General features: G+C 40.2%; 1 protein-coding gene across 3 annotated transcripts in view; it reads left to right on the top strand.

The window, feature by feature from the left end:
- Positions 1 to 24,484, top strand: part of gulp1a (GULP PTB domain containing engulfment adaptor 1a) — a 336,837-nt gene that overhangs the window by 110,002 nt on the left and 202,351 nt on the right. The window contains exon 3 of one of the 3 annotated variants that reach the window (XM_048599478.1): positions 13,648 to 13,702. The exons of the other annotated variants lie outside the window; for them this stretch is intronic. The gene's annotated coding sequence lies outside the window, so the exon portion shown is untranslated. The remainder of the gene's footprint in view (positions 1 to 13,647; positions 13,703 to 24,484) is intronic. 3 annotated transcript variants of the gene reach the window in all.

Raw genomic sequence — 24,484 nt, 5'->3', positions numbered from 1 at the left:
AACGTCAGCCTTCCTGCTCCTCTGATGCTGCTTGGCCTGCTGTGTTCATCCAGCTCTACACCTTGTTATCTCTGTATATTTCGAGGTTTGGATTTGAACAAATAATCTCAAAATTGCCTAAGGCTCAGAAAAAAATGGCATGAATTATTGCTTTCTAATAACTGATCTTCAGAATTACAAGAAATCATGAAAAGTGAATGTTGGGCTCACACTCTTGATTCTGGTAAATGTACAAATACTGATAAATATTAAATTCCACAGAAATCTGAGCTTCCAAATGATGGTGATGTGCAGTTAAAATTAACTGAAGCTTATTTAAACTTTTGAATAAAATTAAAACAAATCAATACAATAAAGAAAGTGATTGGACAACTAATTTCAAATTTTTGAGTTCTAGGTATATGTTAGTTTCCATTCTGCACTGCCTAGACTATTAAAGAAAAGTGTCTTGTGATTTAGTAAAATGGTATCATTATCCCATAGTTAAGAGGATGATGAATCTGTGAATAAAATTATGTTAAAATAATGTTATGATAGAATCAGTTAGTGGTGTAGTTAACACTTTAATAATGTATATCCACAAATTTGCATTGGGAATGAATTACATTTTGACCCTTTTATGTTGGAAATATTGAGAGCAGACAGGAAGTGATTGGGTATGTAGATTTTCATGATTCTGACTTAGCAATTTTGAAATCACGTGTATCAAATTGATGTTTTAAGTCAGTGATTTTTGTCATCATTTTGTTTTTAAAAAAGCAACACATTAGACACTAGCTATAAGTGACAAGTTGGGAAACAAAACATGCTGAATTGTATTTCTAATGAGTAACTTGTGATGAATTAATCATTGTATCTCCTGAAGCCAAACTATTGCCTTCCTGTTTGCTGAGCTTACAGTGGCCAGTCTGCCTATTAGTTTGTAGAGGGGATACTCCCTGGTAATGTGCGTTAGGAGTTTGTGCAGTGATGCTGGCTTATTCTAAATCTATTTAACAAGAACCAGTGCCACCTTGGTAGTTCAAAGCCTGTCATTTGACAGATATGGTTTGTCACAGGAAACCTGTTAATGACTTCTGTATTTTCCAATCCTTGATCCACAGGATGTTTGCTGGTAGATGTTCTGACGGATGTGCAACATATGGCACTGAGATGGAAGGCAGGTAGTAGGCAGATTGAACAGGTCATTATGGAGTGTGTAAGTGAAATGCAACACTGAAGTTTCAGTCATCTTGTGTGTTTTGTTGGTTGGAGCTATGTTGGGGATGTAAAGGACAAGAATGGATAGGCATGTTGAGTTATAAACAAAGTACTATAGAGGCTCAGCTGGTGTGGCAGCATCAGTGGAGTGAGAAACTGAGTTAATGTTTCAAGTTCAGTGTGACCCGTTTGGAACTGAAAGGAGGTGGAAAATTGTGGTTTTTACGCTGTTGACAGAAAGGAGGAGAAGCAAGGAGAACAGATTGTGAAGAAACACAGAATAAGACAGAGCGTAAAGGAGCCCATTGGAGCAGAGTGGGTGACTGCTTTGCGAAACACAACCTCTCCATTCATAGGAAGGATCTCAACTTTCTGTTGCTTGCCATCACAATAAACCATCTTATGTCCATCTTAGCCTTTATAGACAGGGTCTGCTACAATGTTTCAGCAAAGCTTATTGCAAGCTGGAGGAACAACACCTCATTTTCTGCTTAGGGACTTAAAGCCTCTAGGACTTAACATTGAGTTCCGTAACTTAAGAGGGTGACTTCTTTCCTCCATTTTCCTCACATCCCCTACCATTGCCTGGCTATGTCTTATTAGTATCTTAATGACTTTGCAGTCTGCAAAGTGGAATTACTTTCTCCTTTTCACACCTTCATATGCACCTATTTTACATCTATCACTTCCTTGCTAACATTATTATATCTCACAGTATAGTGGCTCAGTGGTTAGCATTGCTCCCTCACAGCTCTAGGGACCCGGGTTCGATTCCAGCCTTGGGCAACTGTCTGTGTGGAGTTTGCACGTTCTCTCTGATTCTGCGTGGGTTTCCTCTCACAGTCCAAAGATGTGCATGTTGGGTGGATTGGCCCTGCTAAATTGCCCCATAGTGCCCAGGGGTGTGTAGATTAGATGTATTAGCCATGGGAAGTATAGGGTAGAGTGATAGGTCTGCATGTGAGGCTCTTTGGAGGGTCGTGTGGACTTGTTGGGCTGAATGGCCTGTTTCCACATTGTAGGGATTCTGTGGCTTCTATTCTATGGATTATTATTCCTTTTTGTCCTTTGCTGTGGACACTTTCACAGTTTGTTCTGTTTGCCTCTCCTCCCCTCTTTCAACAGTGTAAAACTTACCATTTTCTGGTTCCTTTCAGTTCTGAAGAAGTCACATTGGATACAAACTGTTAACTCTGTTTCTGTCTCCACAAAGTTGCTAGACATTCTGAATTTATGTTTTCATTTCAGATTTCCAGCATCTGAAGTATTTTGCATTAATTAGAGAGATGTTGAGTGGAGGGTTCCGGATATGATGTAGTTTGTTGCAATCAATTGATTGTCAACAAAGTTTGATTAGTAGGTTGTTTCTGCTTTTGACATTTGCCCCTGTTTTCTTCAGATGTTCCCAGAAGGAGAAGTATCTGGAGTCACTCCCATGTATGTTGGGGTTGGATAAATGAGTAATAGCACATTCAATGGGTGTATGATCTTTGTACTCATACTTCACATTATATGCATGTATACTGAACATTCTATGTTAATGTAACTAAACAAGATGGAAAAACAGGAATGGTCAAGTGTTCCTTTCAATATTGCGAGTGCATGGCTTTCTTGGTACTGAATGGTATTGATTGATATCAAGTATAGACTTGAAGCATTTTTACCAATGTTTGAATCCATGTAAGATATTTTTGATACAATGTGGAGCTGGAGGAACAGAGCAGATCAGGCAGCATCAGAGGAGTAGGAGAGTCAATATTTCGGGCCTAGACCCTTCTTCAAGACTGGTCCTGATGAAGGATCTAGGCCCAAAACATCAACTCTCCTACTCCTCTGATGCTTCCTGACCTACTGTGTTCCTCCAGCTCCACACTATATTGACTCTGACTCCAGCATCTGCTGTTCTTGCTATCTCCTAAGATATTTTTGACTAAAATATATATGCAACTAAAATTGTAACATTCTACCCACAGTTTCTGTCAGCTAGTACTGATGGATAGGAATTAGTTTTCTGAGGATCATTAGTTTCCCTAGATGTGCACTGCATTGAAAGTAATTTTGATCATTAGAGAACTAATGTTCCAAGTGAGGACAACCGGGTTTGATCTCAGCTGCATTCAATCCTCAATCTGAGCTACTGTAATATTGGAAGAGATAAGTACACTTAAAAGCAGAAACTGGTAATCTGAATAAAAACAGAAAATTCTGCAGTTACTGCTGGGGCCTGACGATATTTACGAAGGAAGAAGCAGTTCATGTCTCAGGTTAATGACCCTTCATTCAAATTGGGAAAAGTTAGAAATCTAACAGGCTTTCAATATTTTCTCCTAGACCCTAACATGGATGTGGGCATTGCTGGCTGGGCCAGCATCTTTAGCCCCATCTTTAATTTCCTTTGAAATAATGGCGATGAGTCACTCTGTTAAACTGTTGCAGTCAGTTTGGTGTAGGTATGTCCATAGAGCTGTTCAGAAGGGATTTTGATTTCATGACACTGAAGGAACAGCAATATATCTGAAAGTCAAGATCGTGTGTGACGCGAAGGAGAAACCGCAAGTGGTGATGTTCCGATGACCTTGTGATTCTGATTTGTAGAGGTCAGGGATTAGAAGGTGCTGTCAAAGGAACTTTGGTGATTTACTGCAGTCCATCTTGTAGATGGTGCACACTGCTGTCGTTGTGTGTGAAGGGAATGAGTGTTGGTTGATCGGGTGCCAATCAAGTGGGCAGCTTTGTCTTGGATGGAGTTGAGTCTCAAATGTTGCTTGATCTGCATCCATCCAGGAGACTGAAGAGAATTTCATTGCACTGCTGACTTGAACGTTGTACATAGTGGACTGGCATTGACAAGTCAGGAGATGATGCCACCTAATTCTACACATCTGACCAGCTCTTGTAATAACAGTATTTTGTATGGATGATCCCGTCTGGTCAACAATCACTGTCAAAATGTTGATAATGGGAGATTCTGTGATCATAATGGCATTGAATATCAAGGAATGAAGGTTAGATCGTCTGTTGTTTGAGATAGAGATTGGCTAGCATTTGCATGGCATGAATGTTATTTGCCACTTAAAAACAGGCCTGAATGTTGTGCAGGCCTTGTTGCATATGGACACACTCTGCTTCAGATCCTGAAGAGTTGTCACTGTTGCTTGAATGCATTGAGCTGCATGGGAACACTGCAATAGACCAAGGACAGAAGTGTCAGCGTGAAAGCAAGGTGCAGAATTAAAATGACAGACCATTGGTTGCTTGGCTTGTGCTTCAGGTCTGAATGGAAGTGTCTGAAAAGCAATCATCCAAACAGCTTTTGGTTTCCCCAATGCAAAACAGACAAATATAATGTGAACAATGAATTTGGTATGCTGAACTCAAAGATGGAAGTTAAAAAAAAAATGGAAGTCATTGGTTTACCTGAAAGGAGCGTTTGGGTCTTGGATGGCTGAGAAAGAGGAGGCAAAAAGGCAGCTATTATTTTATCTGTGCTGACATTAGAAGGGGACAAGAAAATGATATATTGTAACAAGTATATTAAAGGCAGAGGGAAAGGGAAAGATAGATTTGGCAAGGAAGATCAATTTTCGGAAAGGAGATCTAGAATTTATTATTCAGACAGTTGACAGCACAGCAGAAGCTTAGATGATTAAATTTAGGAACGTGGAAGAGACTAGAATTGGATAAGCACATTGATATTGAAGATTTGTGGAGGGGGGATGAGCCATGAAGGATTTGAAAATGAGGATTTTATCTCAAAAATTTTGTTGAGTTTTTTGAGGAAATGACAATGATGAAGATGATACTTGAGGGTAGGGCAGTGGATGTTGTCTACATTTCATCACACATTTGACAAGGATCTCATGATAGGCTGGTTCCAGAAGATTAAGTCACATTGGATTCAGGGTAAGTTGGTAAGTTGGATACAAAATTGGCTTGTAATAAAAGACAGAGGGTAGTTGTGGACAGATGCTTTTCTGACTGCTTTTCTTTGTTCCACAGAGGTCAGTGCTGGGACATCTGACATTTGTAATTTCCATAAATTATTTGGCTGACAATGTAGGCAGTTTGATTAGTAAGTTTGCAAATCACTAGAACTGGAGGAGTTGTGGGTGGTGAGGAAGGTTGTGAAAGGATAGAACAGGATATAGATCAGTTGGAAATTTGGGTGGAAAAATGGCAGATAGAGTTTAATCTGGACAAGTGTGAGGTGATGCATTTTGGGAGGTCAAATGCAAAAAGAAAGTATACAGTAAATGGCAGGACCCTTAGGAGCACTGATATACAGAGAGATCTTGGGTGCAAGACCACAGCTCCCTGAAATTGGCAACACAAGTGGATAAGGTGGTAAAAAAGGCATGCGGCATGCTTGCCTTCATCAGTTGGGGTATAGAGTATAAAAATTGGCAAGTCATTTTGCAGCTGTAAAGAACTTTAGTTAGTCCACATTTGCAGTATTGTGTGCAGTTCCGGTTGCCACACTGTAGGAAGAATATGGAGGCTTTGGACAGGGTGCAAAAGAAGTTTACCAGGATGATGTCTGGATTGGATTGTATGAGCTATAAGTAGATGTTGCACAAACTTGGATTGTTTTTGCTAGGGTGTTTGGAGGCTGAGGGCTGACTTGATAGAAATATACAAAATTAAGACAGGCATGGTTGGGGGAGATAGTTAGAGTCTTTTTCCCAGGGTGGAAATGTCAAATACCAGGGCCAGAGGTTTAAGGTGAGAAAGGAAATATGTGAAGCAAGTTGTTTATGCCGTGGGTGACAGCTACCTGGGATGTGCTGCCAGAGGCATGCGGTAGAAACAAATGTGATAGCAATATTTCAGAGGAATTTTGAGAGACTCATGAGCAGACAGGGAATAGAGGGAAATGGACCGTGTTGCAGGCAGATAGCGTTAGTCTAGAATGGTGTCACGATCAGCACAGATGTGGTGAACTGAAGGTCCTGTTCCTGTGTTGTACTGTTCTATATTCTAATTATGACAAGCTGTTGTAAATCACTGTGTGTGGATGAAAAATAGATGGGATTCAGTGAGTTTGGAGATGTACAACATGATTTTATACTTAAAAATGTGTATAAAATATTTAAATAATGAAGGAAAGGGTAAAAGGAAATGCAAACAAATTGGAGAAGTTTAGCCAAATCCCAGGTAAGCAGAGATCAAATCAAATTTCATGGATTTTAAAAGGAAATAAAGTTCTGCAGGTGCATAAATAGTAAAAGGAAAATTGCCATGAACGTAGGACAACTAAAGGATGAACAATATAAATACCCAAATAATGACAAGTAAATACTAGAATGAATAATCACTGTGCCTCAGCTTCTAGTAAAGGTAACAAAATAGGTTCTTCAATAAAGATATAACTTTGGGATAGAATAGGGGAAAATAATTATCTCTTGAACCAAACCACTGTCTAAATGCTATGCACACTCACATTCTCAAGGTAACCTGGGAGGAAATCAAAAATATTTGATATATATGTGTATGCAAAACATGCTTTTCATAGAAAGCAGCATTTTTAAAAAAAATTCATTCACTGGATGATGGTGTCACTGGCTAAACCAGCATTTATTCCCTATTCTTAATTCCCCATAGGGCAGTTAATAGTCAACCACATTGCTGTAGGTCAATAGGCCAGACTAGGTAAAGATGGCAGTTTTCCTTCCCTAAAGGACATCAGTGAATCACCTGCCATGGTAGGATTTGAACCTCGGTCCCCAGGACATTATCTGGGTCTCTGGGTTAACAGTCCAGCAATAATACCACAAGGCTGTCACCTTCCCACTAATGCTACAGGATTGTGGATGTTCATTGTTGGTTTAATTTCCCAGTCCTTTTATATAAAGACATTTTTTGTTCTTTTTAAAGAAAAGCACCTGGAGTAACCATTTAGCAATTTGCCATACAGATTTTTATTAAATGACTAAATGCGCTAAAGAAGCTCTAACGCATAACAGATGCTGTTAAATGCCCCACTACAGCAAAACTAATTTTAACTATTTATTGTTTAAAACTCTTTTTTTTTCTCAGGTTGCAACATTAGAGTCATTTGTTTCAAAGGTATAGATATGTTATGACGCACCTCTGGTGCAGGTGTCACTTTAAGGGCATTACGCCTACACCACAAGAGCTCCTGAATTCAGCTTTCACCAGCTACCATGTAGGGATACAAACCCACATACCCACGTACCAAGAACATTAGCTTGAGGCTCTATCTTACATTGTCAGCGACATTATCACTATGCCACTCCCTCCTCCTCTATTTCAAAGGTGTATCCGATGCTTATTGGTGTTTGGCTAACATTAAACTGTAAGTTTGGTATCTTCTGACTAATCAAAGTGATTACATAATTTAAGATAACAAGGTGTAGAGCTGGATGAACACAGCAGGCCAAACAGCATCAGAGGAGCAGGAAAGCTGACGTTTCGGGTCTGGACTCTTCTTCAGAAATGGGGGAGGGGTAGGGGATTCTGAAATAAGTAGAGACAGAGGGGGAGGTGGATGGAAGATGGATAAAGGAGCAGATAGGTGGAGAGGAGACGGACAGGTCAAGGAGGCGGGGATGGAGCCAGTAAAGGTAAGTGTAGGTGGGGAGTTAGGGTGGGGGTTGGTCAGTCAAGGGAAGACGGACAGGTCAAGGGACGGGGGGGAAATGAGGCTGGTAGGTAGGAGGTGGGGGTGGGTCTTGAGGTGGGAGGAGGGGATAGCTGGGAGAAAGGACGGACAGGTTAGGGAGGCGGGGATGAGCTGGGCTGGTTTTGGGATGCGGTCGGGGGTGGGGAGATTTTGAAGCTTGTGAAGTCCACATTGATACCATTGGGCTGCAGGGTTTACAAGCGAAATATGAGGTGTTGTTCCTGCAACCTTCAGGTGGCATCGTTGTGACACAGGAGGAGACCCAGAATGGACATGTCGTTCAAGGAGTGGGAGGGGAGTTGAAGTGTTTCGCGACTGGAAGGTGCAGTCGTTTGTCACGAACCAAGCGTAGGTATTCCACAAAGCAGTCTCCAAGCCTCCACTTAGTTTCCCGGATTTAGAGGAGGCCACATCGGGAACAGCAGATACAGTATACCACATTAGCAGATGTGCAGGTGAACATCTGTTGATGTGGAACGTTTACTTGGGGCCTGGGATGGGGGTGAGGGAGGATGTGTAGGGGCAGGTGTAGCACTTCCTGCGGTTGCAGGGAAAAGTTCCAGGGGTGGTGGGGCTAGTGGGGAGTGTGGAGCGGACAAGGGAGTCACAGAGAGAGTGGTCCCTCCGGAAGGCAGATAAGGGTGGGGAGGGAAAAATGTCTTTGGTAGTGGGGTCAGATTGCAGATGGCAGAAGTGCTGGAGGATGATGCGTTGGATCCAGAGGTTGGTGGGGTGGTACGTGAGGACGAGGGGGATTCTGTTTTTCTTGTTATTGCGGGGAGGGGGTGTGAGGGATGAGTTGCAGGAAATGCGAGAGACACGGTCGAGGGCGTTTTTGACCATTGTGGAGGGGAAGTTGCGGTCCTTGAAAAATGAGGATATCTGGGATGTCCGGGAGTGGAATGCCTCATCCTGGGAGCAGATGCAGCGGAGGAGAAGGAATTGGGATTAGGGGATGGCATTTTTGCAGGAAGATGGGTGAGAGGAGATGTATTCTAGTATGGTATCAATGTGGACTTCACAAGCTTCAAAATCTCCCTGCCCCCGACCGCATCCCAAAACCAGCCAAGCTCATCCCCCCCTCCCTAACCTGTCCCGCCTTTCTCCCACCTATCCACTCCTCCCACCTCAACCCCCACCCCCACCTCCTACCTACCAGCCTCCTTTCCCCCCCCGGCCCTTGACCTGTCCATCTTCCCTTGACTGACCAACCCCCACCCTAACTCCCCACCTACACTTACCTTTACTGGCTCAATCCCCGCCTCCTTGACCTGTCCGTCTCCTCTCCACCTATCTGCTCCTTTATCCATCTTCCATTCGCCTCCCCCTCTGTCTCTATTTATTTCAGAAAACCCTTCCCCGCCCCATTTCTGATGACGGGTCCAGACCCGAAACATCAGCCTTCCTGCTCCTCTGGTGCTGTTTGGCCTGCTGTGTTCATCCAGCTCTACACCTTGTTATCTCATATTCTCCAGCATCGGCAGTTCCTACTATCTCTGATTACATAATTTATTTAGTTTCAAATATTTCACTGAACTATTTGATGTAAATTTCACTAAATTACCATGCTACTTTGTTAACATTTTAAAAGCAGTAGTGCACCCATTATGTTTCCATACGGGCTAATGGCAATGCCTGTGTGCTTTTGGATATTGATTATTTTTGAAGGAGTAGTGTCAGATGAACTTATTCTAAGTAATTGGACATTTTTTATTTTGCAAGGTTTTGAGTTTGTAAAAGAAAGAAAGGTATATTTATGAGCAATGTTGCTTTAAATGTTTCACAATTTAAATTCCAAGTTTATTTCTCATGCTTAAATTTTAGAGTACCTTTGACCAAACGTGATTAAGTTACATATGAAATGAACGTATTATGCTACACAGTGCCAAAGTAAACAAAATGCTCTCAAAAACTAAGCTGTGGAAGCTCACTACAGCTTCAGTTCAGAAATTAATCTAGATTAAATGGTTATATTTTAAATTGCATTTTCTATGTTTTACTAAGTATTTCTGAAGAAATATTTTACATCAGGCAACATATGCTTATGTATAAATTTTATATTGATTCTGAGAGTGTACTCACTATGTAATGTAACTTTTCATTGTTATGCATAATTCATACTCTTTAACTGGCCAGTTTCCAGAGAGTTTGCACCGAGTACAAGATCCCAAATGCAGTTTTAGTTCAGATTTGGGCAGAAAATCAGAATTGACTTGCAATAGTTGGGCTAAATTCTGAATTTTCCCAACTGTCCTCCTATCAAGCAGGAGTCCAAAATATGAAAGGAGACTCTGGTGTTGAAACTTCTAACTACAAGTAAAGCTTTATTAGCAACAAAACTAGTAACAAATATTTAGCAGTATATTTAATTTAACATAATTTTCTGTTTATGTCTTCGTTTATCGAATTTTAAGACATTTAAATGCTGACGTTGGGGACTGTATGGAAGAAATGTGGAGAGTAGCTGGGCTGATTTTTTTTAAAAAAAATCAACTTTGTGAAAAATACTTCACAACTAAAACAAAACAATTTTATCATAAGAATTATGTGTAGACATATATTGCAATATATTTTGACAAAATTTAGGTAATTATGTGCCTCTAAGCAGGGTTTACAAATAATATTTATGAAGAACATGCTTGTTTGAAGTATACCATTAATATTCCTTTGGTGAAAACCCTTGTATTACATCTATCCGGATATTTATTTCTGCATCCATGCTCTCAGTAACCCCTCATAACTAGTTTTCTTCAGGAGCTGAAATGTACCTTTAAAAATAATTAGGAGTTAAAAAAGCACTAATTACATTTCTTTATAGCTTTTTTAAGGATCTGCTATGTTTTTAATAAATGTGTTTTTTAAGAAACAAAATTTGTAGTTGCTTTTGCAAAATAGTTATGAATGACCATCTCATCACTGTGTTTTCTGAATAAGAATTGGGCCATTAAAGCTTACACGTTAATACATGTGGAGCTTGTTGGTCATTATTATATTTTAAAAAATCATGATACCAAAAGAATGAGTGCAATATTGAATAAGTGAAATTAATTGGAAACATTTGTGTTCAGATAGGAAACCTAAGACTGCAAACCTTTTTCTCCAACAAATAATATTTGTAATGAGATCTTGCACATTGCTTACCTAAATTGTAATAATTTAGTGTGCGCCTGTGTTGCGGACAGATAACGTTTTCAAAAATTGATTTTCTTTGTATTATATGGAATACCTACAAGTTTGTTAAAGTGCAGTAAGAAGTCTGAATTACATTGCATTTTATGATGCACTTTGTTTTTCAATTTCATAGTACAGTAATCAGAATCAGAAGTACAAGTTACAGCTTCATCTGTATATTTAGTTCCTTACGTGTAGAATACAGACAGGAAAAGGATTCTGTCTTTAATCAAAACATGAATGATGTTAAGGTAATTTGTCCAATGTACAGTTCAATACTGAAGAACTGCAAACTTAAACTTTAACAAAAGACGTATAGAATGCCGAAGGGGATTGACGAAGTAGACACACAGAGGATATTTTCTCTTGTAGGGAAATCTATAATCAGAGGTCATAGTTTTAGAGTAAGATGTAACAGATTTAAAACAGAGATGAGAAATTACTTCTCACAAAGATCATGAATCTGTGGAATTCACTATGCCAGAGTGTGGTGATGCCAGGCCATTAAGCAAATTAAGGAAATAGATTTTTAACTAATAATGGTTTGAAGAATTATGGAGAGTCAGCAGGAAAGTGGCGTTGAAGCCGAGGTGAGATCGTATTGAATAGTGGAGCAAGCTTGAGGGGCTAAATTGCCTAGCTCTTGTGTAAAAGGGCAGCACTGGATATCACTTGGATGGTAGGCATTAATGGTTGAAGCCTGTTTTTAACTTATTCTTAATTATGCATGTTGACGGAATCAGACTACAGCACAATTTATTTTTTGTTTTATCCTGTCTGTTTCAGATTTAACAGTCATTTAAACATTAAAAATCTATGGATTTTTCGGTCTGCAGTGAATTAATGGTTTTCATTCCTTACCTCAAGGAAAGTTACCAACAAGTCTGGTGAACTCTGTGCAATTTTGATGTTAGTTTGATTCCAGTATCAGCACAAGGGAATCCTAGCCATCTACACACTAGTGGGTTAAGCAACTAACATACATAGACAAAAACAAAATCTAGGAAATAAAAGAACTGATAATCAGACACATTTTAGTCATTTGCAAATTATAAAATAAAAATCAGGATTTATGAGATTAATTTGAAGCTGAAATACCATAAAATTAGAAAAAAAATGCTTACCTTAAAACTGTTTTCTTTTTGCTGTGGTGGGAAGACTTCATGTCCTAAGAATATAAAAATATTGTTTTAAGGCACGAGAAGATGCTCTGCAGTAATCATGTACCTAGCCTGTCATTAAAAGTCCAATTACACTGAATTCAAAATGGCACAATTTTTTCAAGTGGTTTTGTAGCAAAATTAAGAATGGGGAAACTCAAGTTCATGTTAACTCGGGTGATTTCTGCAACTTTCCATTTGCTGGAGCCTTGTCATGAAAACTATGGAGGAGAAGGAATCACTGACAACAGCTTTTGACTGTCAACATTTAAGTGTGTGTGATGTTAGATAGGATTTTCAGTATTTTGACTTTGAGTTCTTGAAGGAATAATAGTTTCAGGATGATTTTGTGACTTAGATAGGTGGTGCTTCTATGCTATTGCTGTACATATTCTTTCTTGATGCTATATACATTATTGGGCAGAGAAGTGTTAAAGACACATTGATGAGTTGCTGTCGTGTACTTGTGTTACAGCCATAGAATGCTGATGAGGACAAGGGTTCAGTGAGTTAAGTGTCAGTGTTGCCAATCAAGTAGACTGTTTTGTATTGATAGTGTCAAAATTTGTTTGTGGCCAAGGGAATAGTTCAGGACCTGTTTCTTTGGCCCTTTTATGGTACAGAAAACGTATAACCACATATGTTATGATTTTTTTTTTAGTCTTTAACAATATTTGGCACAAAGTGCCTCTGCAGTGCTATTCAGATGACTTTTATTAAAATTCAGTGAGCTTGGTTACCTGAGGAAAGCAACTTATTATCTATTTCGGAATCTGAAAAATTATGCTTGTTCTTTTCCTGCTTTTGTTTTTGGTTTTTATTTTGGTTCACGGCTTTCAAATCTGTGAATAATTTTAAAATTTAATTGTGTGGGTGTTGACCAGAAAGCTGAGGTTTAGTTGGATGTCTGCCACCTCATTGTCATTCCTCTCTTGTCAAAGTAAGAGAAGCAAAGTGTTCTTAGCCACAAGAACTGGTGAGTGCAGTCTTTAATTTGGCTTGATCCAGTTTACTTCATCTGGTTGTTTCGTTCCGTCAGATGGTCAGCCTAATCCAAATGGGAACTGTGTAAAAATTACGCCACACCCTATGCAAAGTTTAGCTCAGTATTTTGAGTTAAACACAATTTGCACTTCAGAAATAACTGTAGGAATAAATTGTAATTTATCTAAGTTGCTGATTACTCCATGTTTATAATGTGGACTTTTTTCTGTGTGGTTGCTGCATTACATCCCATGCAGTGAACATCTGCAACGTATGGTTGCATGAAATTATGTTGCTAAATATAATTATTTGAGAAATATATAATTCATTGCATGAGCTATAATGATATGCAAGTTTGATATTTAAATAAAGGCAGGGCTCAAAGATGGGGACCACATGAAACAAATTGTTCCAGTAACTATGCAAAAAACTGATCAACTGAACAACTAAGTAAGATTTAATTAAATTCTGTTTTTTCTCTTGTTATAGTCACCAATCTAAATGTCTATGATGGGGAGATGGGCAATAAAGAGAGTCTAGAAAAGTGAGTGTTTGAAGGAAATAAATTGCACTATATAATGACTTAAAAAGTTACACACTTTTAATCAAATCAAAATTAATAGCTATATTTTCAGTATGTATTGATTTGTATAATTATCAGTACCGTTTAGATCATATATTAAATATGTTCAATAATTAAAGTGTATATGTACACACTGTGTTCTATTGCCTGTTGATTAATGTTTTACTTCAGAGGGCATGGGCGGCAACATCACAGTGATGCTTAAAAGAATTCTGCAGTTTCACACTGTATTGGAATTGAGCTTTATGATGTCAAGTTGAAATAGTATCAGAATCATTATCTCATGCCAAATGGAAGAAGGAAGTCACGTTTTAATCATAATTCAGTATTGAATTGTGTTATTTTGTGACTTTTCAATCAATGTGCAGACATTGTTACATTGCATCAATTTGGAAATAGTACTGTACATCAAACTCCCCTGTGAAAGAGCTTACTTTTCCAGCCATTTCAGTATCATTTTGGTAATGTATTTCCTCTCTTTTAACAAAAATATCATCATCCTTTTTCCTAAAATATGATTTATTTCTTAATGGAGTTTTATATCACACTTATCCTACACTGCTACCAAGGAAATTAAGTCTCACTCTTCATGGAGACTCGAATGGTTCATTGCCTGTTAAGCCCATTCCTTTCAATCTGTCGACTGCTCAGTTGGATGATGTATGTTTGATTGTAGAATACGATATAAAAGTATTGGTGTATCATGTTCTCCGTAACCCTGTAACTTGTTTCTATTCAATGTTTAACTTTGACTGCCATATTTCTCAACCCAAAATGCCTGGAATTGACAACACTCACTTTCTCAGTTGAAATTTTCAGTCGGTGTCTTCTAGCCTATTTACATCAGGGATGAGGAATATTGTGTTAGGCACATTGAGATTTCAAAATCACGAAACTGAGAACGTGTTAATGTAATTTATAAAAGAAACAAGGCCCAGGAGTTAAATACTCAACATTTAAAATTTAATTGTTTATGTTTTGAATTTTCCCTGCACTAAGTCACCCATTGAATAGAAACGAGTTACAGGGTTATGGAGAACATGAGACACCATTATTTTTATATCACATTCTACAATCAAACATACATCATCCAACTGAGCAGTCGACAGATTGAAAGGAATGGGCTTAACAGGCAATGAACCATTTGAGTCTCCATGAAGAGTGAGACTTAATTTCCTTGGTAACAGTGTAGGATAAGTGTGATATAAAACTCCATTAAGAAATAAATCATATTATTGCAACGCATAATGAGTTGCAAATCAGCCCCCAAGATTGTTTGATGCCTCACTGGACGTACTGGTTGAAGAAGTGAGAATGTAATTGTTTTTCCAATCAATAAATGGAAGAAACTCTAAGATGACTTTGAGCTGAACTGAGGAAATTAAGGTCACCTTCAAATCTTGAGAACAATTGAAATGTTAACCTATTTCTTTGCACAGCTACCGACTGATGTGCTGAGTATTTCCAGATTTTCTTTTCATTCCTCAGATCAACAATCTAGTCATCTTTGCTTTCCATTCACTATCACCCATCCTCTCAGAGTCACAGAATTGTTCACATGTAGAAGGCAGTCATTTGACCCATCGTTCCCACACTGGTTCTCTGAATGAGGATTACAATTCACAGCCATTCTCCTACCTTTTCCCCAAAACGCTGCATATTGTTTCTACTCATGGAATCATCTAATGCACTGTCGAATGTTTTGAGTAAAGAAATCTTGCTTTACTGCAGAGAACACTGGTGAGTCTGCACCGAGAGTATTGCACACAATTGTAGTTTCCTTGGCTGAAGAAGGATATACTTGCCATTGAAAGGACACAGCAGAGGTTCACCAAACCAATTCCTGGGATGAAGGTACTCTCCTGTGTGGAAAGATTGGGGAGGTTGGCCTGCATTCTCTGGAGTTCTGAAAAATGGAGAGATAATCTTATACAGACTTAGAAAATTCTTAAAGGGATACAGAGTAGATGGAGGAAGTTTTTTTTCCCCCCCTGATTTGTGAGGTCAAGAACCAGGGATACAGCCTCAGAATAAAAGGCAAGTCATTTTGGACTGAGATGAGGAGGAACTTCTTACTCAAGGACAGTGAATCTTTAGAATTATGTACCCTAGATTGCTGTGGAAGCACAGCTATTAAGTAAGTTGAGACCGAGACTAATCGATTTCTAGTTACTAATGCCGTTGAGGGATAGTGGTATTATGTGCCAATATGACTTTTGAGTTAGATGACCAGTCATGATCCAGGATGGTGGAACAGGCTCAAGAGGCTGAATGGCCGCCTTAAGCCCCTGGGTTTCTTTGACCCTGCTTCCACCAGACTTCCAGGCAGTGCATTCCAGCCCCTAACTATTTGAGTGAAAATAATTTCTTCTCATCTCACCATTGTTTCTTTTATAAATTATATTAACATATTCTCGGTTCCATGATTTTGAAAGCTTCTTTCAAATCTCCTCTTGGCCTACTCCTCTCCAAGGAAAACAATCCCAATATCTATCTTCATAGTCTGGAATCTTATCCTTGGAATCATTCTTGTAAACCTCTTCTGCATTCTTTCCAACATAATCACTTCCCATAGTGCGGCATCAGAACTGTACACAATTGAGTTATACAAGTTCAGCATTACCCCCTTGGTCTTGTAATCTATGTCCCTATTAATAATGCCTGGAGTGCTGTAAGCTTTATTAAGTGGTCTCGCCTCTTGTCCGTGCTACCTTTTAATGATTTATGCATATGTAATCAGGCCTTGCCTGCATACTTTAGAGTGGTACTCTTTGTTTTCTACCATATCTCTATGTTGTATCAAAATGTATCAACTCTCACTCTTTCACGTTTCCATAGATCACACCCATGTTTCTTGTTGGGTGAAGTTATGTCTGGTATAAGGTTATATCATGACTGGCAATGTCTTCCAACTTTTAATCAAATTTTGTATTGTCTCTCTCAGTATTTTACTCTGACACTCCACTCAACTGACGACAGCTGTTTTTGTAATATTCTTAACAGTTTTGCAATGGGTGTGTACATTCTAAAATGCAATTTTACAAAAACAGTACATTCCCAGCTGTTTTCTAACTCTTTTGGTTTAAGAATCCAAACCTACTTGAATTGCATCATTATAACTAATTATGTTAAATATACACACAGTAAGTATCTGTGAAGTCTATAAGGAAGATGAAACCTTTTGACCTAACCACATGAAATTGTGAACCAACCCTTCAATATTCAAACCAGACCTCTCTTGCATTCAAGAAGTCGGTTGAACATTGAACACTGAAAATCACAGGGTTGAATTTTACCAAAAATCAGTTAAATGTCAATTTTGAAGAGTTTTATGGAGAGTTTCCCTCCATGAGCCCTAGTAAGTTGACCCATGTAATTCTCCATTGCACTCATTATTATGTATGTACCAGACCTCAATGGCACCACTCGTGCTATCATATGCCAACCATTGGCAGAGTTACTTGCCACTGTTGGGACCTTCTAGGATTCATGCTGCCAGTGTCATATTTAAAGCCCTGCTCTTTGCCAGTTCAATCACTGCAAGCTACAAGTAACCCTTCACAGTACACATTGTAAGAGGGAAATGAAAAAAAGCAGCTTCTGAGGGTACATAGGTGGTACAGGTGATGATTTGTTGCAAATAAGAACTCTCATTTATAAATGTAATGCTCCTTTACATCATTACCTGTCAAATGAACTGTCATTGAAAATAGAGCTACAAGCAGGTTACCTGTCCTGACTGCCATACCATGTGAAAATCCTGCCCAGTGGAGTGCTCCTGCTTCCCTAATGCCCAGCATTGCATGACATCTTATTGTTCAATGTGGGGGTATCAAATGTTATAAACTCTTCAAAGAATTTAACATGTTAACCGTTATTAAACAGCCAGGAAAGGCGCAGAGAATACAATAAACACAAAGCTGAACTTAGCTCCAGGAATAAACAGGGACTGTTTTCCTTTCAAGCTCAACAAATTTATAAACAGCGGATGATCATTTCATCCAACTCACATCTATTGGAACTGAGTGTCAATTATTCTTGTCTGGCTTTTTGCTCCTGATGCTCCTGTGCTCTTCATGCAGAAGGGAATGAACCTCCTGTTCAATGTCCTTAACTTCGTCCCTGGAAGGCTGCCTTTGCTGTCCCAGCTCACAAGCATCCATCACATCCTCTTTGTGCAGTTGGGCAGAGTGCAGTGCACTAGGATAATACGCCACAATCTGTTTGGACTGTAGTGCAAAGCCTTCCAGGCTGATCTAGGCATCGGAGCCTTATCTTCTGGTGGTCTACTGTCTGCTCCACCATGATCCTGGAATAAAAATGGGCTGCATTGTATCGACGCTTGGCCTCTGTCATGGGATTATGTAATGGAGTCATCAGCCATGGCTGCAGAATGTAGCCCTTGTGCCCCAGTCACTAAACTTGTAAGATATCGAAACAAAGCAGGAACATGTAAGGTCTCAAATGTGGGCATCATAGCAACTGCTAAAGAACTTTGCACAGACTGATAATCACAGATAACTTGTACATTGATGCAATGGAATGCTTCTCTGTTGATGAATTCACCTATGTTATGAAATGGCACACTCAATACGTGTGTCCAGTCCATAGCGCTTTGCATCTGGGGGAAGCCAGCTACGTTGGCAAAACCTACTGCCTGGGCTGCAGCACTGACCTCATCGTGAGGAAATGAGATGAAGAGTGTGATCTGACACAAATGGCTTTGGCAACTCCCTTCATACATTTGTGGGTTAAGGATTGAAATATTGCATACAGCTCTCCAGTGGATCCTTGCAAGCAGCCAGTGGCATAAAGATTTAGTGCAGTTCACGGCCTCCATGATAGGATGGCCACTCCCCCTTTCAGGTCATCTGTTCTGCTCTAGCAGATGGAACAGTCTGTGGTGATGTCCCAGAACATTCTCAGTTTGCAGCAGCTCGGGCACCTTGCTCACCTGCAAGAAATGGCATTAAGGGCTATGGATGCTAGGCCTTCAGTAGCACCACCAGCTCCATATCCTCAGTGAACCTTCAGATACAACTTCTTCATGATGAGGCTATTTGTCATCCAATGGACATTGCTGGTATTCCTGCTGTGGCTGGATCTATTTGTCACAATTCCAATGAACCTATCTGCAAAATTTCAGAAACAGAACAGGGTCCTTTGTAATGCGAGCAGTCAGTATTCACATCGCTCAAAAATGATGGTTTCCCATAGTCATTATTACACAGGGAGATGGAGGACTCGGGGAAGGAAAGCCTTGGAAAGCCTGTACACGGATTTTGACTTAGTGGATCTTATCCTGGATGATGTGTGCAGCACAATCCATGTCATATGGGGAGGCGATGGCCTAGCAATATTATTGTCGGACTGTTAATCCAGCGACCCAGATAATGTTCTGGGGACCCGGGTTCAAATACTGCCATGGCAGATGGTGGAATTTGAATTCAATAAATATCTGGAATTAAGACTACCGTAAATCCATTGTTGATTGTTGGGAAAAACCCATCAGGTTGACAATCGGCATTTAGGGAAGGAAACTGTCTTCCTTACCTGGTCTGGCCTATATGCGACTCCAGACCCACAGCAATGCCTTCTGGGCAATTAGGAATGGACAATAAATGCTGCCTAGCCGGTGATGCCTTCAACCCATGAATGAATAAAGAAAAAAAATTACACATACAATCGGAGACTCAGAGTGCAGCATTTTACTGACCTTGTCACCACACAACCCCAACGTATTGCCCATGAAAGGCAGCATTGCACCTAAGAGCATATGCTTGCACTTCAGTGAAAACAAATCATCTCCATGCTGTTTTCTGTGGCCTATGAGACTTTGGATTGTCTTTGAGTCATGGCTTGCAGGTGCCACTTTTATGGTCATTGGATTTACTTCTGCTTCACCAACATGACAGTGAGCAGCTTGTAATGAGCAATGGCGTGATCAAGTTTGCTCCTGGCCACGGTTTGTATTCCATAGTCACTAGCTGCATGTGTTTCACATGCAGAATTCTGTGATTACAGATGTCTTTAAAACGTGCTGAGTGAGTGCTTGATTCATGTAATTGCCATTTGAAGAGCCTAACATTTGCTCACAAGTCGAACCTGAGGCTCATAAGGCACAGTGGTAGTGCTCCTGCCTCTGAGCCAGCAGTTCAAATCTCACCTGTTCCAAAGGTGTGTAATAATAACATCTCTGAGCAGGTTGATTAGAAAATATGCCCAAGCAGATCCCAGGTCCTCACTTAAAAATAAACTTTATTCCATCCACACCAGGTGTTGTGACAGTCATTTCTCATTTCCATTTGGGATTAGGATAAGGAGGGAAGGTACCATGGCTAACCCTTCACAGTGTGAGTCAAAGGCTGAGCCTGTCAATCTAGGAGACCCCCACTAAGCCTTCATGCTGCTTTTAATCTTGCCCTCCCTGTCGACCTCATCAGTTCTGAATTTCTATACGTTCCCACCCAACTCTTTCAGTTAAGTTTTTTCATCTCCCAACATGACTGTCTGACCCTTGGCCTATAGCTTAGTCATACCCACCCTCGTGATGCACGGTCTCTCAGGTGGTGGTGACTGTTGATAACCTCCCACCCGTGGTAGCCCATGTTCTCACTCACCCTCATATGTTGAGTTGCCCCCTGTCAGAGATATTTTCCCCTCTGCATCTGAGCATGCTGCTGCCAAATCCCACAAGTTGGCTTCCCCAACTTTGCTGTCACAATGGTGGCACCTAAAACCTACCTTGACTTTCAGCGAACAGACCTCTATGACTAAGCATGGCTCACTGTCCTCACCACCTTGGGTGGACGTCCTCCCCACTGAGTAACCAGATGACTGACGGATCTCTGTGCACCTCCGTGACTGAAGCGTCACTAATCCCCTGACTGCAGTATTGACAATGACCCATTCCCCAGACTGTAATGGTAGATAACCCCTGACACTGCTGAAGCCCTTTTGACTGATGTCGCACAATGCCCTCGATGGACTGTAATAGAGCCCTGACAGATGATGGTTCCCGTTGACCAGGGATGATTCCCGTTACATGGGATCGTAGAATCCCTGCAGTGTGGAAGCCGGCCATTTGGCCGATAGAGTGTACAGACCCACGCTCCTTCCTTATCCCTGTAACGCTGCACTTAGGTTGGCTAATCCACCGAGTCTGCACATCCCTGGACACCATGGGCAATTTAGCATGGCCAATCCACCGAACCTGCATATCTTTGGACTGTGGGAGGAAACTGAAGCACCCGGGATGAAACCCACGCAGACATGGGGAGAATGTGAAAACTCCACACAGTCAGTTGCCCACGGGTGGAATCAAGCCCGGGTCTTTGGAGCTGTGAGGCAACAGTGCTAACCACTGAGCCACAGTGCCACCACGAGATATGGCCATTTGGTTGAAGCACACACAGTGTATTTGCTATTTCAGCTGCTGACATATTCTAAAGGTGTGACATTGATGAAGAATATTGCATTGGAGCAACATACCCACCCTTGAACTGATCACTGCTTGGCTCTGTGCCTTTGCTAAAAGGCAAGGCAGTGCAGATGTATTGCGAGACTGAGGTTTTTGAATGAGGTGGCAAAGCAGAACAAGGCAAGGCAGAGATGCTGTGATCATCCAAGTAGATGGAAAGTGAGTGAGCCCGAAGAAAGTAAGCAGAGATCCCTGAGATGCACCCTGTCCTGATGCATGAGATAGGTACCTATCCCTGCACACAAAGCACCTTGGCAGCAGCGTTACAATGAAAGGTGTCGCTACACTCCCAAGTGCAGTATTACATAGAAATGTAGAAGATAGGAGCAGGAGGAGGCCATTTGGCCCTTGAGCCTGCTCTGCCATTCTTCACGATTATGGCTGATCATCCAACTCCGTAGCCTAATCCTGCTTTCTCCCCATAACCTTTGATCCCATTCGCCCCAAGTGCTATATCTAGTCGCCTCTTGAACATGTTCAATGTTTTGGCATCAACTACTTCCTGTGATAATGAATTCCACAGGCTCACCACTCTTTGGATGAAGAAATGTCTCCTTATGTCTGCCCTAAATGGTCTACTGTGAATCCTCATACTGTGACCCCTGGTTCTGGACACACCCACCATTAGGAACATCCTCCCTGCGGTATTGTTAGAATTTTATAAGTCTCTGTGATATCCCCTCCTCATTCATCTGAACTCCAGGGGAAACAACCTGGTCAATCTCTCCTCATACGTCAGTCCCGCCATCCCCGGAATCAGCCTAGTAAACGTTCGCTGCACTCCCTCGAGAGCAAGAGCATCCTTTCTCAAAAAAGGAAACCAAAATTGCACGCAATATTCCAGGTGTGGTCTCACCAAGGCCCTATATAACTGCGGCAACACATCCCTGCTCCTGTTCTCAAAACCTCTCGCAATGAAGGCCAACATTCCATTTGTCTTCTTTACCACCTACTGCACCTGCATGCTTACCTTCAGCGACTGGTGCACAAGGACACCCAGGTCCCACTGCACACTCCTCTCTCCCAATTCAGGTAGTAATCTGCCTTCTTGTTTTTGCTTCCAAAGTGAATAACCTCACATTTATCCAAATTACACTGCGTCTGCCATTGATTTGCCCACTCCCCCAACCTGTCAAGATCATGCTGAAGAATTTCTGCATCCTCGACACAGTTCATCCTCCCATCCAACTTGGTATCATCTGCAAACCTGGAGATGTTACATTACATTGAAGTCAATATCTACATTCTAAATGCAATGACAATGTGTCGAGGCTGGTGTGAGTCTGGTGCCAACCTGTGTGCACGGGGGGAGCGGGCAGTCTCTGCCCATAGAGTGTGACTGGAGATGTTGTCAGTCTGCTGGCCAAGATGGAGACCAAGAGAACCAGGCAGCGAGCTGAAGTCAGTAGGTACCCTCTCTGACTTTCACTTCAGAAGTCATTACCACCTTGTTTTATCTGTGCTGCTTTGGAGATAACAATATGATGGAAATGAGGTGAGAATAGATAAGATGTGTTAATTCATGCCACTCACAAGCAATATTCTTGGCATGCTATTAAAGCCTTGAGTGAAAAATTGGACTTTGATTTTTCTTGATGTTGTGAATCTCATTTTTCAAATCTTGCCATATTTTCCCAATTGACTCTCCATTATCAATGTATCGCTGGTATTTCTTTGTCACTCTCGCATGCAAATAACAATCCAGCTTTTGGTTAAATAACGTGCAGTTTAGTGTTGATCTTGTATGTTAATATGCCATACATGGGACAGTTGCATTTAATTTTTGTTTTTTGTGAATAACTTTACAATGCTTTCATGTAATCCCATTTAAGTGAGTCAAGTAATACATCTTCACAAAAAAATCTTGGCATCCACCTTAACTGATAGACATTTTTGGTGGTAATTATCAGAATTTGTATCCCCTATTGCATGTAAGGTGGATGATCTAGAAGAGAATCGAGGGCAAATATAACATTTTAGAAAATCTAACACTTTCCATCTGTCCCTTTAGAACTACTCAGTAAGATATTTTCTTGTGATTGTTGCATCTTGGAAAAAACTGTTTGATTTTAATAAACAATAATGCAAATAAATAACAATTTGAGACTATGCCCATGCTTATTTGAAGAAAGCTGTCAAGTATTGCAGCCCTTTCATAATTTACTTCTATTTTGGAAGTTGCGGTCATTCTCATTCATAAAAAATAATATTTACAACTTTCACTTAAATTTTATTTCAACGTGAAATCTTACTGTATTTTGGATGTGTGCTATTCAACCGGCTTCGGTGTAGCTTTAGACAGCATTGTTAGTACTTTATTAAATGTTGGTTAAGGGAGCCACAAATAATATTGTTCAATTTCATTAATACAATCATAATTACTGGTCAAAATCTAAAAGCAGAGGCTGCTATCATGATAGTAGATGCGTTTTTAAAAATTGGAAACGTTATGGGAGTTATCAATGTGGTGCTTCATTGCAGCACCACACAAACTGCATAAATTTCCTGGAAGCAGGCAACGCTATAACTCGCTACCTGTCATTATATCATTGGAGGAACATGCACAAATTACACAAATAGAAGCCTGCAGCTCTCTATGTGCCTCCAGGGTATTAATATAGTCTACATAATTCCACTTTGAAGAGGTGTTTCATGTACAAATTTATTGTGTCATGTAACTTTGTACATTTTTCTTGTTTATTAATACAAGATATGTCGAAAAAGATCCATTAAATATTTACGTTATGTTGATTTACATTGTTGATGTTTTGAGGTGTGGCATGTTAGGTTATTGTGGATGTTTAATTTACTATTGAAAATCTATGCCTGCATATGAATTTTTTTGTAGTTTCTATCAGGTGTAAATGAGCCACATTTTAAACCCAACTGATGATCTTTCATTTGTTGTTACTATAATTCTTAGCACAGGTAGGATTGTTTAGCAGGTGCTACCCAATTGCAGAGTCATTACATTCTGAGTTTTGCAAGCATTAGCTGTCTGAGTACAGTCAGTACTGTAGCCTGTTTTGAGCAGCTGAAGGGTCACACTGACACAATCTGACAGTGAGTGGGACATACTATCATAGTACCTAATATCACACCAGCACTAAAATGCATATAATACATAACTCATTAGCTTGTAAGACAGAGTGTCTTCTGGCTTGACTGCAACATTCTATTAGTGGAACACATCACTTGTTCTGCTGCAGGCATAATAACAAAAAGAAATGGTTAGCTTCATCTGTTACTCACATTTTTGAGAT

The sequence above is a fragment of the Rhincodon typus genome, chromosome 7 (genome assembly GCF_021869965.1).
Source record: "Rhincodon typus isolate 14 chromosome 7, sRhiTyp1.1, whole genome shotgun sequence".
Taxonomy (NCBI): Eukaryota; Metazoa; Chordata; class Chondrichthyes; order Orectolobiformes; family Rhincodontidae; genus Rhincodon; species Rhincodon typus.
This window is presented reverse-complemented; position numbering and strand designations above follow the sequence as displayed.